Source organism: Fringilla coelebs (assembly GCF_963513975.1).
Source record: "Fringilla coelebs genome assembly, chromosome: 11".
Lineage (NCBI taxonomy): Eukaryota > Metazoa > Chordata > Aves > Passeriformes > Fringillidae > Fringilla > Fringilla coelebs.
The window spans coordinates 2,300,496-2,315,740 of record NC_140037.1 but is presented as its reverse complement, the minus strand read 5'-3'; positions in this window follow the sequence as shown (position 1 = coordinate 2,315,740).

Here is a 15,245-nt window from a genome sequence, read left to right as displayed (position 1 = left end):
GGCAGGTGGACCCCATACCTGTCACAGGACGGGGCCACACGCAGGAGCGTCACGACTACGTCACCCGGGTGTGCTTTGGTGAGATGAAGCAGGGTCTTGTCCAGCCTGTGCTCGTCAGCATCATTGGCCAGGAGCCATCGGTAAATGTACCTCACCATGGCGGGCACCTGGAAAAGGCACAGGGAGACTCAGAAAGGTGCCAGAGGGAGCGATGTTCCTGGCGTCCCCAGAGAAGTGCTTCCCCTGCCAGCGCAACTGCCATGGCCTCAAAGGCTCCCAGAGACCAGCAGGTGTGGCTTGGGAAGCCACGTCACTCATGGGGGAATTGAAACCTGGCCACAGGCTGCTTACTTGTTCTGGCCTGGAAACACCCTTCTCCAGGAGCAAATCCAGCAGGGCGGCACTGGTCTCACGTCCGAGGAGCTGCGAGTGAGCTCTGAGCCCAGTGCCCGTGCTGCTGGTCTCTTCCTGCTGAATGCCCTGGATGAAGCTGAGAACGAGCTGTAGGAGAAGGGCAAGAAGCCGGGCATGTTGCACGGACTGCTCCACACACGGTGCTCGGCTGAGCAGGGACAGCAGGCCCAGCCCAGCCGGGGGTGGTTGCAGGTACCTGCGCTGTGGTGCGGAAGCGGCCACGGCTGGATTCCTGCTCTTGCGTGCGCTCCACGGCTGCTTCTGGCAAAGATAGAGCGCAGGCAGAGCTGAGGGGCTGCGGGAGAGGCCAGAGAACATAGGCCAGCCTTACGCTGCCCAGGCAGGGAGAGCCCCATGATGCCCCAGGGGCATGGAGAACGGTATCTGCGGGCTGTCTGCCCGGCCCCTCTTCTGTCCTGTCCGTGGGCATGTCCCCAGGGGATGGCGTGGCATGGGATGGGGCCAAGTTGGCTGCAGGCTCCAGCCCTGCGGCCCAGCTCTGCCACTCACCCTCCTGCGGTGGCTGGAACGGCACCACCTCTTCTGTCTCCTGTGCTGGGGCAGCTCCAGGGCCTTCTTCCTCCTCCTCCTCCACCCAAGCCAGCTTGGGCACTCTTGGGGGCCTCCACTCCATGTCACTGACTAGAGCTTCTTGTAGGAGAGATGGCCTGGCAAAGCTTCTGGGGCACCAAGTCCCAGGCCTCTGCCCTTGAGGGCAGCTGCAGAATAGAAGCCTCGGCAGGCCACGGGTCACCGAGTGCTGTGCTCTGGCCTCGAGCTCAGCCACAGGAACAAGGCCGCGAAGAAGCTCCGGCTCACACGGGAACGAGTGCGCTGTGCGGGGGCTCCTCACGGCACCGCTCTGTCCCGTCCTGCGCCGTTGGGTGTTCCAAGCACCCGGGCAAGTTTCTATTTCCCACGTGTCACAAAGGGCCCTTGGACACCGGCTTCCGTTGCATGCCGCGCTGACCGTGCTGCAGCGTGCCAGCCAGGGCCCTTGCACACGCTGCCTTCTTCCCTGGGGCTGCCCCCAGCCCACCCAAAGTTGCCCAGCTTGGAAGGAATCCCTGGCCCCAGGTGTCTAAGAAAGCCCGACAGGCTCTTTAGGGAGGGCTCAGACCATCAGCAAACGCTGCCCTGCTCTGCACGCTCAGTCCTATTCCCATCTCCTTCTCCTAGAGCATTTTCATGTCTAAATTAGAATCATTTGAAGGCAGGGGATTTACATTTTCTATTTCAGAGAAGGCTTCTGCCTTCCTTAGCAGCCACCTGACTTTTCAAAGCAAGACAATTGTTTCTCATCTTGCAGATGCGCAGTTGTTGGGGAGCCCTGTTTGACACCGGGGACCTGGAGAACCATTGCCAGCAATTGGGAAAATCCTAGATGGTCCATCCACACATTGATGAGGTCTCCCAATTTGCCCGGAAAGTGGCTCCAGCTTTTATAGGCCAAAAAGAGCAAGTCCAAGGAACTTGATGATATTTTTAGCCCAGAAACCCCTGCAGCTAGATGGCACACTTCACAATCAGCAGGGACAGAGCTAGGCCAAAGCCCAGACCTCTGCCGGGAGGCTTTCTCCTCTAATACCCTTCAAACCAACCTCTCTTCAAGTAGTCCCTTGGGAAAGTTTCTTCAAATGATACATTTCTAGCACATTGCTACACAGGGTTATGGGAAAGTTTCTAAAGCAGCTGCTTTGGAGTCAAAGAGCCAGCATGAAGAGTCCTTGTCATCTGTTTGTAGCTAAATCACACTTTGGGGGATTTGAAGGAGTTTGGAATGAGTTACAGAGCAGACCTCTGAGTTTTTTAGATGATGCCATTTCTTTTCCTTATCTTCTACATGGAGAGGAAGGGTGAGTTTGGCTCACATCTCCACCGCATGGCTCACAAGGTCACAAGACTTGTGGTTACAAGACCTTTTAAGGATTTATTGGCCAATAAAACACTGCCAAAAACTATATGTACGTTTCTGACCCAATCCTTCGATATTTCATCCCATGGTCTCATGCTACATTGGAAGCTTTCTTAGCCAATAATGTTATGACACACAAACCTAGAGCACTGCTTCTAAACATCGTGTTTACCGTTGTAACTACTTTTATTTTTTCTATATCTTCAACTCCAAAATGCTAAACTTTCCTCCACTCAGCTTAAGGTGTCTCTGCTTTATAATAGAAATCCACATTCTCGCTTCTAGCACCCAAGTTTGGAAGCCCTTTCCAAAGTCTCGGATCCAATGCTGTGTTTAATTGCAGGCCTTGGCTTACAGGCCCAAAGATCTGAGAACTCCCTGTGTTTCGGTTTCCAATGACACTGATGCTGTTAGTTCCAGAGTGCCCAGGATCTGTCCGGATCAGTCAACTCTGGCAGGAACAAGGCAGCTGCCAGGGGGGCTGCTTATGGCCTCTGACACCCAATTGCTCAAGGCCTCCCAGTGCCCCAGCCCCTCAGGGTCTCCCCCAGCCCGCTCAAGCTGCCCGGCAGCAGCGTCGCAGCCCCACAGCAGCTGCGGAGCAGCCCCATCCAGAGGCACCTCGGAGCCCTCAGCAAGGCAGCCAGCAGCTCACGGGCAGGAGGACACGGATGGCGCTTCCTGCCTGGCACGGGCCTTTGTGGCCATCTCCAGGCACCGCTCTGGCAGGGATCCCCGCAGCTCCGGCCCCTGCCCAGCCGCTCTTCTGTGGGCAGCACAAAGGCTTCGGCAGAACCACCAAAGGCCAAGGGGCTTCTGGCCATTTTGCCTGCGGCACTGCACGCCTGGGCAGCCGGCTGAGCAGAAGCACCCTTTTGCCCCCTTCAGGCCTCAGGACCCCTCAGCCTGCTGTGCTGCTGAGCACAAGCACCCTTTTCACCCTTTCTTGCCTCTTGCCCTGCAGACCCCGGGCAGAAAAGAAAAGTTCCTAGCAGTCTGTGTATCATAATACCTTCTATAACAAATTTATTGACATTAATCTATCCTAAAGAATAATATATACTCTAACATTTATTTATTTACAATAATCTAAAATCTATAGTAATAGATGTAATAATAGATACTCTAATATTGAACTATTTACAATGAAGAAAAAAAGGGAAAAAGGAAAAGAAAAACCTTAAAGGAAAAGAAAATTGCCCCTGGCTCCGGTTGCCCCAGCAAAGAGAGCCTGCTCCCCAGATCAGCTCTCCCCAGAGCTCCTGCAGTGCAGCCAGCTGAGCCCCAAGAGACGAGGCCAGGTCCTGCGTGCCCTGCGCAGCTGATCTTGCAGCCTCCGGATAATGGAATTAGGGCCCCGCTCTATTGCCCGGAGGACACGCAGTGTTTCCAGTGCCAGCTCGGAGACGGCACTGCTCGTGTCCTCCGTCAGGCCTTCCAGGGCTGCAAGAGAGAGGAACAGAGGCACGGTCAGAAGCTGCATCTGCGGGGAGCCGAGGAGAGCCCCTTGCAAGTGCCAGCCCAGCGGGCTCTTGCCATGGCTAAGAGGGAGCAGGGAGCCAGGGGATCAGGCCGAAGCTGCTGGCCAGGAATCCCCCACGTAGCCCTGAAATCTCCGTGTGCTCTGGCCACGGGAGCAGAGCCCTCCAGAGCCGGGGCAGGGCTTGCAGCTCCCCCCGCCAGCCCCTGCTGTCAGCCCCTTGCCCTCACTCACCGCTGCAGATCAGCTGGAGCTCTTGCTGCTGCCCCCTGAGGTGCTGGCCGGCCATCCCTGGGAACACAGAGCCTGTCACGGCCCCAGCGGCACAGCTCCCTGCCAGCGGCGCTGCCGGAGCTGCGGCCACACGGCCTGCTGGCCCGGCAGAGCTCAGCCCGGGCCCTTGCCGCACGCTGCCGCCCAAGGGCACGGCTGCCAGAGGGGCGGCAGCGGCGCCCAGGCCGGGCGGGGCTCCACGGCGCCGGGCCCGGGTGGAGCCGCCGGGGCAGCAGGCGGGGCTGGGGCCGAGCCGCGGCGGGGCCAGGGAGGGACTGCCAGGGAGTGGCTTACTCATGAAGATGACGGCCTCCTCTCGCAGGGCGTCCTGTGGGCTCTGCAGGTAGCGCAGGGCCCGGCGCAGGTGCTCGGCCGCTCCTCTCCTGTCCTCTGCCAGCTGGAGAGAGCGGCAGGAGGGAAGGGTTGGCACGGGCGCAGCCCCTCGGCCGGACGCTGCCTGCGCCCAGCCCCGGCCTCCCCTGCCCGCAGAGCCCTGAGGCGCGGCCAGCAGCCGCTGCTGCCGGGCTCCCGAGGGGAGGGGGCAGAGGGCCGGCTGCTGCCCGGGGAGCCGCGGTGCCGCCCCGGCCCTGGCGTGGGTTAGGGCCCACGCCAGCCTGGAGAAGAGCCCGCGTGGCCTCTGGGTGCAGCAGCGGGCAGGGGCACAGCTGCCAGCCCCGCACCCTGAGCACACCCTCGGGGGCCTTCTCCAGGCTGAGGCTGGGGATTCTTGGCAGTCCTTACCAGGCTCTCGCCGAACCTCCATGTGCGATCCACCTGTAGCAGGTGTTGGAGGTCCCTCCTCTCGAGGAATCGTGCTGAAGAATGCAGCATTTCCCGGGAGGCCTGGAGAGCAGCAGAGACACACAGATGGCCCCACAGGCCAGGGCACAGGAGCATCCCTGTGCCGCAGCCCGGAGGAGGCTGCAGCTTGCAAGCTACCAGGGCAGGAGGCAGCCCAGCCCCCTGCCAGGGGGACAGCAGCCGGCCGCAAGTCCTCACCTCAGCAACAAACTGATTCTCATCATGGCAGTGGAAGTAGAGTGGCAGCAGGCTCTGGCACACGTGGCACTTCAGGACCTTTCTTCCCTCTTGCGTTAATAAGTGCAGCATCTCGTGAAAGATACACATGGAGCTCAGCTGTACCTGGCTATCATCCTGTATGAAAGGACGGGCAAAATACCTCAGCATCAGCTGCTTCAGGCACCCAGGGCACAAGCTGGCATCTGCACAGGGCACCCAGGGTCCCGGCAGCACCCAGTGGCCGTGGCTGTGGGCACAGAGCCTTACGCAGTCAAAGAGTGGCAGGAGCGCCTCAGCCAGCTGCAGGGCGATGGGGGTGGGTATCGGGGCACCATTATCCGGGAGCAGATGTCTCAATAGAAGAATGGTCATCCTGACCATGTTGCTGTCATTTTCCCCCAGCAGCTCCACAAGACTTCCACACAGGCTCCACATTTTTTCAGCCTGTGTGGAAGACAAGTTTGTGAAACACCAGCCTGCTGCCGCAGGGCCCAGAGGCCAAAGGCCTGTCTCCAAGCACTGGGGCAGCTGAAGCGGGAGGCAGGAGAGCTGGGAGCAGCTGCCCCAGCGCCCGAAGCCCGGGCAAGGCCAAGGGACTGCGTTGCCCAGCCCCACGCAGCTTGCACGCCTTCAGCCGCTGCCCCCTTCTCACCATCAAGGGGTTCTTGCCCAGCACTACGAGGCCTCTGAGTGCCACGTAACGCCTGGCCCTGTGCTCGCTCTGCAGGTTCTGTGACATGATGTCCAGAAGACTGTCACTGCATTCCCTCAAGTCCAGGCACTCGAGCACCTGAAAGGCACAGGACAGTGAGAGGGGACCTGTCCGGCAGGAGCCCAGAATTGCACAGGGCTGGGCCCAGGCAGCGGCACAGGGCGCGGGCACCGTCCTGGCAGCTGTGGCTACAAGGGGGCAGAGAGCTGGGAGGCTGCTGAGTGAGGCAGCACTGGCCTTCAGGCTCACCTCCACCAGGAATGCCAGGGCAGGGAAATCCCAGGATGGCATCTCTTGGCCGAGCAGGCTGAGCAGGTAGAATGCAACCCCGAGAGAAAAGTGTACGGCTGAATGGCAAATTTCTCTGACAAGAGGAAAAGAGAAACAAGAGCCTGAGCCAGTGGGCAAGCCTCTGGCAGGAGTGCCTCACAGAGTTCTCATCTTCCCCCACCAGCCTTGCAGCAATGGGAGCTGGGCCATGTGGGAGTTGGTTGCTCGTGAGCACCCTCCTCTGCCAGCCTTTTGCAGTGTGCTCGGCCGTCCCTCAGTGACAAGGCCCTCTGGGCCACGAGCACAGGGAGGGACTGTGTGGGGCACCTGGGCACAGAGCACAAATGTCAGAGGCAGCGGGGTGAAGGGGGTCTCACCTTGCCAGCAGAGCCACGGCAAAGTGGTGGGTGTCAGGAGAGAGCAGCGTGTCCCAGCCACACCTGCGTTCCATTGCCACCACCACATGCTCGCAGCGGAGAAGGCAGAGCAGGGACTTCAGGGTGCGCACTGCAAACCTGTGTGCAGAGCAAAGCCCAGGTGACGCTGGCAGCACTGGCTCCTTGCCAGGCCACGTGGCAGGGACAGCAGGACTGGGATGGAGCACCTGTTGGGGCTGGTGGCAAGGCCGTGCTCTTCCTGGCATTGGTTCCAGAAGTTGTCGACATCCACTGGCATCTCTTGTGCGCTGAAGAAGACTTGGAAAAGGAGATGCACAAATAGGCGGGGAAAATAAGACTTGGCTACACGTGGGATGCGGGGCTCCTGGAGGATCTTCCACACCACCAGGGTTGCCTGCAAAGGACAAAGTCCCCCCCCGAGACAGCGCTCAGTGCCGAGGCGTCCCTGTGGCAGGGCCCGAGCGTGGCAGGGAGCGGCCCGGTGAGATGCAGGGGGAGCACGGGGCCTGGTGGGCCTGAAGCTGCCCCTGGGCCAGGTTTCAGGCCAGCGCTTGAGGCAGGGAGATGCAGTGAGGGAAGGAGGATGGAGAGCTGCTGGAGAGGCGGCCTTGGAGGCAGCAAAGGCCACTTGCAGAAACTCACAGCCATGGCAAAGACACGCGTTGTGTCCCCATCGGAGGTGCGCGTGATGTGCTCTGGCCAGCTCCCCAGCACATCCAGGAGTATGCGCAGCACTGGCTCCACAGTCCTGGGCGAGCACATGATGGTCTTCCATACGGTGATGGCAGCTCTGCGGGGTTAGAGCTCTGTCTCAGCGGGGGGTCTCAGACGCAGCACCGTGGCCTGGGCATCCCTAGGGGGCCCGGGCTGACGGCCAGCTTTGCCTCTGCCCACTGGCCCCCTGCCAGAAGCACCCAGGCAGTCCAGGCCGGTGGGGACAGAGCCCTGAGGGGCAGCAGGGGAGCATGGCAGCAGGCTCAGGGGTTTACATGCCAGAGCTGGCAAAGGCAGCAGCCAGAGGGCCCTGCAACTCTCTGGACACCTGGCACAGGTGGTACAGGGTGATGGGCTGGGGAGCCCTGAGCCCTGTGGGCAGGTGGACCCCATACCTGTCACAGGACGGGGCCACACGCAGGAGCGTCACGACTACGTCACCCGGGTGTGCTTTGGTGAGATGAAGCAGGGTCTTGTCCAGCCTGTGCTCGTCAGCATCATTGGCCAGGAGCCATCGGTAAATGTACCTCACCATGGCGGGCACCTGGAAAAGGCACAGGGAGACTCAGAAAGGTGCCAGAGGGAGCGATGTTCCTGGCGTCCCCAGAGAAGTGCTTCCCCTGCCAGCGCAACTGCCATGGCCTCAAAGGCTCCCAGGGACCAGCAGGTGTGGCTTGGGAAGCCACGTCACTCATGGGGGAATTGAAACCTGGCCACAGGCTGCTTACTTGTTCTGGCCTGGAAACACCCTTCTCCAGGAGCAAATCCAGCAGGGCGGCACTGGTCTCACGTCCGAGGAGCTGCGAGTGAGCTCTGAGCCCAGTGCCCGTGCTGCTGGTCTCTTCCTGCTGAATGCCCTGGATGAAGCTGAGAACGAGCTGTAGGAGAAGGGCAAGAAGCCGGGCATGTTGCACGGACTGCTCCACACACGGTGCTCGGCTGAGCAGGGACAGCAGGCCCAGCCCAGCCGGGGGTGGTTGCAGGTACCTGCGCTGTGGTGCGGAAGCGGCCACGGCTGGATTCCTGCTCTTGCGTGCGCTCCACGGCTGCTTCTGGCAAAGATAGAGCGCAGGCAGAGCTGAGGGGCTGCGGGAGAGGCCAGAGAACATAGGCCAGCCTTACGCTGCCCAGGCAGGGAGAGCCCCATGATGCCCCAGGGGCATGGAGAACGGTATCTGCGGGCTGTCTGCCCGGCCCCTCTTCTGTCCTGTCCGTGGGCATGTCCCCAGGGGATGGCGTGGCATGGGATGGGGCCAAGTTGGCTGCAGGCTCCAGCCCTGCGGCCCAGCTCTGCCACTCACCCTCCTGCGGTGGCTGGAACGGCACCACCTCTTCTGTCTCCTGTGCTGGGGCAGCTCCAGGGCCTTCTTCCTCCTCCTCCTCCACCCAAGCCAGCTTGGGCACTCTTGGGGGCCTCCACTCCATGTCACTGACTAGAGCTTCTTGTAGGAGAGATGGCCTGGCAAAGCTTCTGGGGCACCAAGTCCCAGGCCTCTGCCCTTGAGGGCAGCTGCAGAATAGAAGCCTCGGCAGGCCACGGGTCACCGAGTGCTGTGCTCTGGCCTCGAGCTCAGCCACAGGAACAAGGCCGCGAAGAAGCTCCGGCTCACACGGGAACGAGTGCGCTGTGCGGGGGCTCCTCACGGCACCGCTCTGTCCCGTCCTGCGCCGTTGGGTGTTCCAAGCACCCGGGCAAGCTTCTATTTCCCACGTGTCACAAAGGGCCCTTGGACACCGGCTTCCGTTGCATGCCGCGCTGACCGTGCTGCAGCGTGCCAGCCAGGGCCCTTGCACACGCTGCCTTCTTCCCTGGGGCTGCCCCCAGCCCACCCAAAGTTGCCCAGCTTGGAAGGAATCCCTGGCCCCAGGTGTCTAAGAAAGCCCGACAGGCTCTTTAGGGAGGGCTCAGACCATCAGCAAACGCTGCCCTGCTCTGCACGCTCAGTCCTATTCCCATCTCCTTCTCCTAGAGCATTTTCATGTCTAAATTAGAATCATTTGAAGGCAGGGGATTTACATTTTCTATTTCAGAGAAGGCTTCTGCCTTCCTTAGCAGCCACCTGACTTTTCAAAGCAAGACAATTGTTTCTCATCTTGCAGATGCGCAGTTGTTGGGGAGCCCTGTTTGACACCGGGGACCTGGAGAACCATTGCCAGCAATTGGGAAAATCCTAGATGGTCCATCCACACATTGATGAGGTCTCCCAATTTGCCCGGAAAGTGGCTCCAGCTTTTATAGGCCAAAAAGAGCAAGTCCAAGGAACTTGATGATATTTTTAGCCCAGAAACCCCTGCAGCTAGATGGCACACTTCACAATCAGCAGGGACAGAGCTAGGCCAAAGCCCAGACCTCTGCCGGGAGGCTTTCTCCTCTAATACCCTTCAAACCAACCTCTCTTCAAGTAGTCCCTTGGGAAAGTTTCTTCAAATGATACATTTCTAGCACATTGCTACACAGGGTTATGGGAAAGTTTCTAAAGCAGCTGCTTTGGAGTCAAAGAGCCAGCATGAAGAGTCCTTGTCATCTGTTTGTAGCTAAATCACACTTTGGGGGATTTGAAGGAGTTTGGAATGAGTTACAGAGCAGACCTCTGAGTTTTTTAGATGATGCCATTTCTTTTCCTTATCTTCTACATGGAGAGGAAGGGTGAGTTTGGCTCACATCTCCACCGCATGGCTCACAAGGTCACAAGACTTGTGGTTACAAGACCTTTTAAGGATTTATTGGCCAATAAAACACTGCCAAAAACTATATGTACGTTTCTGACCCAATCCTTCGATATTTCATCCCATGGTCTCATGCTACATTGGAAGCTTTCTTAGCCAATAATGTTATGACACACAAACCTAGAGCACTGCTTCTAAACATCGTGTTTACCGTTGTAACTACTTTTATTTTTTCTATATCTTCAACTCCAAAATGCTAAACTTTCCTCCACTCAGCTTAAGGTGTCTCTGCTTTATAATAGAAATCCACATTCTCGCTTCTAGCACCCAAGTTTGGAAGCCCTTTCCAAAGTCTCGGATCCAATGCTGTGTTTAATTGCAGGCCTTGGCTTACAGGCCCAAAGATCTGAGAACTCCCTGTGTTTCGGTTTCCAATGACACTGATGCTGTTAGTTCCAGAGTGCCCAGGATCTGTCCGGATCAGTCAACTCTGGCAGGAACAAGGCAGCTGCCAGGGGGGCTGCTTATGGCCTCTGACACCCAATTGCTCAAGGCCTCCCAGTGCCCCAGCCCCTCAGGGTCTCCCCCAGCCCGCTCAAGCTGCCCGGCAGCAGCGTCGCAGCCCCACAGCAGCTGCGGAGCAGCCCCATCCAGAGGCACCTCGGAGCCCTCAGCAAGGCAGCCAGCAGCTCACGGGCAGGAGGACACGGATGGCGCTTCCTGCCTGGCACGGGCCTTTGTGGCCATCTCCAGGCACCGCTCTGGCAGGGATCCCCGCAGCTCCGGCCCCTGCCCAGCCGCTCTTCTGTGGGCAGCACAAAGGCTTCGGCAGAACCACCAAAGGCCAAGGGGCTTCTGGCCATTTTGCCTGCGGCACTGCACGCCTGGGCAGCCGGCTGAGCAGAAGCACCCTTTTGCCCCCTTCAGGCCTCAGGACCCCTCAGCCTGCTGTGCTGCTGAGCACAAGCACCCTTTTCACCCTTTCTTGCCTCTTGCCCTGCAGACCCCGGGCAGAAAAGAAAAGTTCCTAGCAGTCTGTGTATCATAATACCTTCTATAACAAATTTATTGACATTAATCTATCCTAAAGAATAATATATACTCTAACATTTATTTATTTACAATAATCTAAAATCTATAGTAATAGATGTAATAATAGATACTCTAATATTGAACTATTTACAATGAAGAAAAAAAGGGAAAAAGGAAAAGAAAAACCTTAAAGGAAAAGAAAATTGCCCCTGGCTCCGGTTGCCCCAGCAAAGAGAGCCTGCTCCCCAGATCAGCTCTCCCCAGAGCTCCTGCAGTGCAGCCAGCTGAGCCCCAAGAGACGAGGCCAGGTCCTGCGTGCCCTGCGCAGCTGATCTTGCAGCCTCCGGATAATGGAATTAGGGCCCCGCTCTATTGCCCGGTGGACACGCAGTGTTTCCAGTGCCAGCTCGGAGACGGCACTGCTCGTGTCCTCCGTCAGGCCTTCCAGGGCTGCAAGAGAGAGGAACAGAGGCACGGTCAGAAGCTGCATCTGCGGGGAGCCGAGGAGAGCCCCTTGCAAGTGCCAGCCCAGCGGGCTCTTGCCATGGCTAAGAGGGAGCAGGGAGCCAGGGGATCAGGCCGAAGCTGCTGGCCAGGAATCCCCCACGTAGCCCTGAAATCTCCGTGTGCTCTGGCCACGGGAGCAGAGCCCTCCAGAGCCGGGGCAGGGCTTGCAGCTCCCCCCGCCAGCCCCTGCTGTCAGCCCCTTGCCCTCACTCACCGCTGCAGATCAGCTGGAGCTCTTGCTGCTGCCCCCTGAGGTGCTGGCCGGCCATCCCTGGGAACACAGAGCCTGTCACGGCCCCAGCGGCACAGCTCCCTGCCAGCGGCGCTGCCGGAGCTGCGGCCACACGGCCTGCTGGCCCGGCAGAGCTCAGCCCGGGCCCTTGCCGCACGCTGCCGCCCAAGGGCACGGCTGCCAGAGGGGCGGCAGCGGCGCCCAGGCCGGGCGGGGCTCCACGGCGCCGGGCCCGGGTGGAGCCGCCGGGGCAGCAGGCGGGGCTGGGGCCGAGCCGCGGCGGGGCCAGGGAGGGACTGCCAGGGAGTGGCTTACTCATGAAGATGACGGCCTCCTCTCGCAGGGCGTCCTGTGGGCTCTGCAGGTAGCGCAGGGCCCGGCGCAGGTGCTCGGCCGCTCCTCTCCTGTCCTCTGCCAGCTGGAGAGAGCGGCAGGAGGGAAGGGTTGGCACGGGCGCAGCCCCTCGGCCGGACGCTGCCTGCGCCCAGCCCCGGCCTCCCCTGCCCGCAGAGCCCTGAGGCGCGGCCAGCAGCCGCTGCTGCCGGGCTGCCGAGGGGAGGGGGCAGAGGGCCGGCTGCTGCCCGGGGAGCCGCGGTGCCGCCCCGGCCCTGGCGTGGGTTAGGGCCCACGCCAGCCTGGAGAAGAGCCCGCGTGGCCTCTGGGTGCAGCAGCGGGCAGGGGCACAGCTGCCAGCCCCGCACCCTGAGCACACCCTCGGGGGCCTTCTCCAGGCTGAGGCTGGGGATTCTTGGCAGTCCTTACCAGGCTCTCGCCGAACCTCCATGTGCGATCCACCTGTAGCAGGTGTTGGAGGTCCCTCCTCTCGAGGAATCGTGCTGAAGAATGCAGCATTTCCCGGGAGGCCTGGAGAGCAGCAGAGACACACAGATGGCCCCACAGGCCAGGGCACAGGAGCATCCCTGTGCCGCAGCCCGGAGGAGGCTGCAGCTTGCAAGCTACCAGGGCAGGAGGCAGCCCAGCCCCCTGCCAGGGGGACAGCAGCCGGCCGCAAGTCCTCACCTCAGCAACAAACTGATTCTCATCATGGCAGTGGAAGTAGAGTGGCAGCAGGCTCTGGCACACGTGGCACTTCAGGACCTTTCTTCCCTCTTGCGTTAATAAGTGCAGCATCTCGTGAAAGATACACATGGAGCTCAGCTGTACCTGGCTATCATCCTGTATGAAAGGATGGGCAAAATACCTCAGCATCAGCTGCTTCAGGCACCCAGGGCACAAGCTGGCATCTGCACAGGGCACCCAGGGTCCCGGCAGCACCCAGTGGCCGTGGCTGTGGGCACAGAGCCTTACGCAGTCAAAGAGTGGCAGGAGCGCCTCAGCCAGCTGCAGGGCGATGGGGGTGGGTATCGGGGCACCATTATCCGGGAGCAGATGTCTCAATAGAAGAATGGTCATCCTGACCATGTTGCTGTCATTTTCCCCCAGCAGCTCCACAAGACTTCCACACAGGCTCCACATTTTTTCAGCCTGTGTGGAAGACAAGTTTGTGAAACACCAGCCTGCTGCCGCAGGGCCCAGAGGCCAAAGGCCTGTCTCCAAGCACTGGGGCAGCTGAAGCGGGAGGCAGGAGAGCTGGGAGCAGCTGCCCCAGCGCCCGAAGCCCGGGCAAGGCCAAGGGACTGCGTTGCCCAGCCCCACGCAGCTTGCACGCCTTCAGCCGCTGCCCCCTTCTCACCATCAAGGGGTTCTTGCCCAGCACTACGAGGCCTCTGAGTGCCACGTAACGCCTGGCCCTGTGCTCGCTCTGCAGGTTCTGTGACATGATGTCCAGAAGACTGTCACTGCATTCCCTCAAGTCCAGGCACTCGAGCACCTGAAAGGCACAGGACAGTGAGAGGGGACCTGTCCGGCAGGAGCCCAGAATTGCACAGGGCTGGGCCCAGGCAGCGGCACAGGGCGCGGGCACCGTCCTGGCAGCTGTGGCTACAAGGGGGCAGAGAGCTGGGAGGCTGCTGAGTGAGGCAGCACTGGCCTTCAGGCTCACCTCCACCAGGAATGCCAGGGCAGGGAAATCCCAGGATGGCATCTCTTGGCCGAGCAGGCTGAGCAGGTAGAATGCAACCCCGAGAGAAAAGTGTACGGCTGAATGGCAAATTTCTCTGACAAGAGGAAAAGAGAAACAAGAGCCTGAGCCAGTGGGCAAGCCTCTGGCAGGAGTGCCTCACAGAGTTCTCATCTTCCCCCACCAGCCTTGCAGCAATGGGAGCTGGGCCATGTGGGAGTTGGTTGCTCGTGAGCACCCTCCTCTGCCAGCCTTTTGCAGTGTGCTCGGCCGTCCCTCAGTGACAAGGCCCTCTGGGCCACGAGCACAGGGAGGGACTGTGTGGGGCACCTGGGCACAGAGCACAAATGTCAGAGGCAGCGGGGTGAAGGGGGTCTCACCTTGCCAGCAGAGCCACGGCAAAGTGGTGGGTGTCAGGAGAGAGCAGCGTGTCCCAGCCACACCTGCGTTCCATTGCCACCACCACATGCTCGCAGCGGAGAAGGCAGAGCAGGGACTTCAGGGTGCGCACTGCAAACCTGTGTGCAGAGCAAAGCCCAGGTGACGCTGGCAGCACTGGCTCCTTGCCAGGCCACGTGGCAGGGACAGCAGGACTGGGATGGAGCACCTGTTGGGGCTGGTGGCAAGGCCGTGCTCTTCCTGGCATTGGTTCCAGAAGTTGTCGACATCCACTGGCATCTCTTGTGCGCTGAAGAAGACTTGGAAAAGGAGATGCACAAATAGGCGGGGAAAATAAGACTTGGCTACACGTGGGATGCGGGGCTCCTGGAGGATCTTCCACACCACCAGGGTTGCCTGCAAAGGACAAAGTCCCCCCCCGAGACAGCGCTCAGTGCCGAGGCGTCCCTGTGGCAGGGCCCGAGCGTGGCAGGGAGCGGCCCGGTGAGATGCAGGGGGAGCACGGGGCCTGGTGGGCCTGAAGCTGCCCCTGGGCCAGGTTTCAGGCCAGCGCTTGAGGCAGGGAGATGCAGTGAGGGAAGGAGGATGGAGAGCTGCTGGAGAGGCGGCCTTGGAGGCAGCAAAGGCCACTTGCAGAAACTCACAGCCATGGCAAAGACACGCGTTGTGTCCCCATCGGAGGTGCGCGTGATGTGCTCTGGCCAGCTCCCCAGCACATCCAGGAGTATGCGCAGCACTGGCTCCACAGTCCTGGGCGAGCACATGATGGTCTTCCATACGGTGATGGCAGCTCTGCGGGGTTAGAGCTCTGTCTCAGCGGGGGGTCTCAGACGCAGCACCGTGGCCTGGGCATCCCTAGGGGGCCCGGGCTGACGGCCAGCTTTGCCTCTGCCCACTGGCCCCCTGCCAGAAGCACCCAGGCAGTCCAGGCCGGTGGGGACAGAGCCCTGAGGGGCAGCAGGGGAGCATGGCAGCAGGCTCAGGGGTTTACATGCCAGAGCTGGCAAAGGCAGCAGCCAGAGGGCCCTGCAACTCTCTGGACACCTGGCACAGGTGGTACAGGGTGATGGGCTGGGGAGCCCTGAGCCCTGTGGGCAGGTGGACCCCATACCTGTCACAGGACGGGGCCACACGCAGGAGCGTCACGACTACGTCACCCGGGTGTGCTTTGGTGAGATGAAGCAGGGTCTTG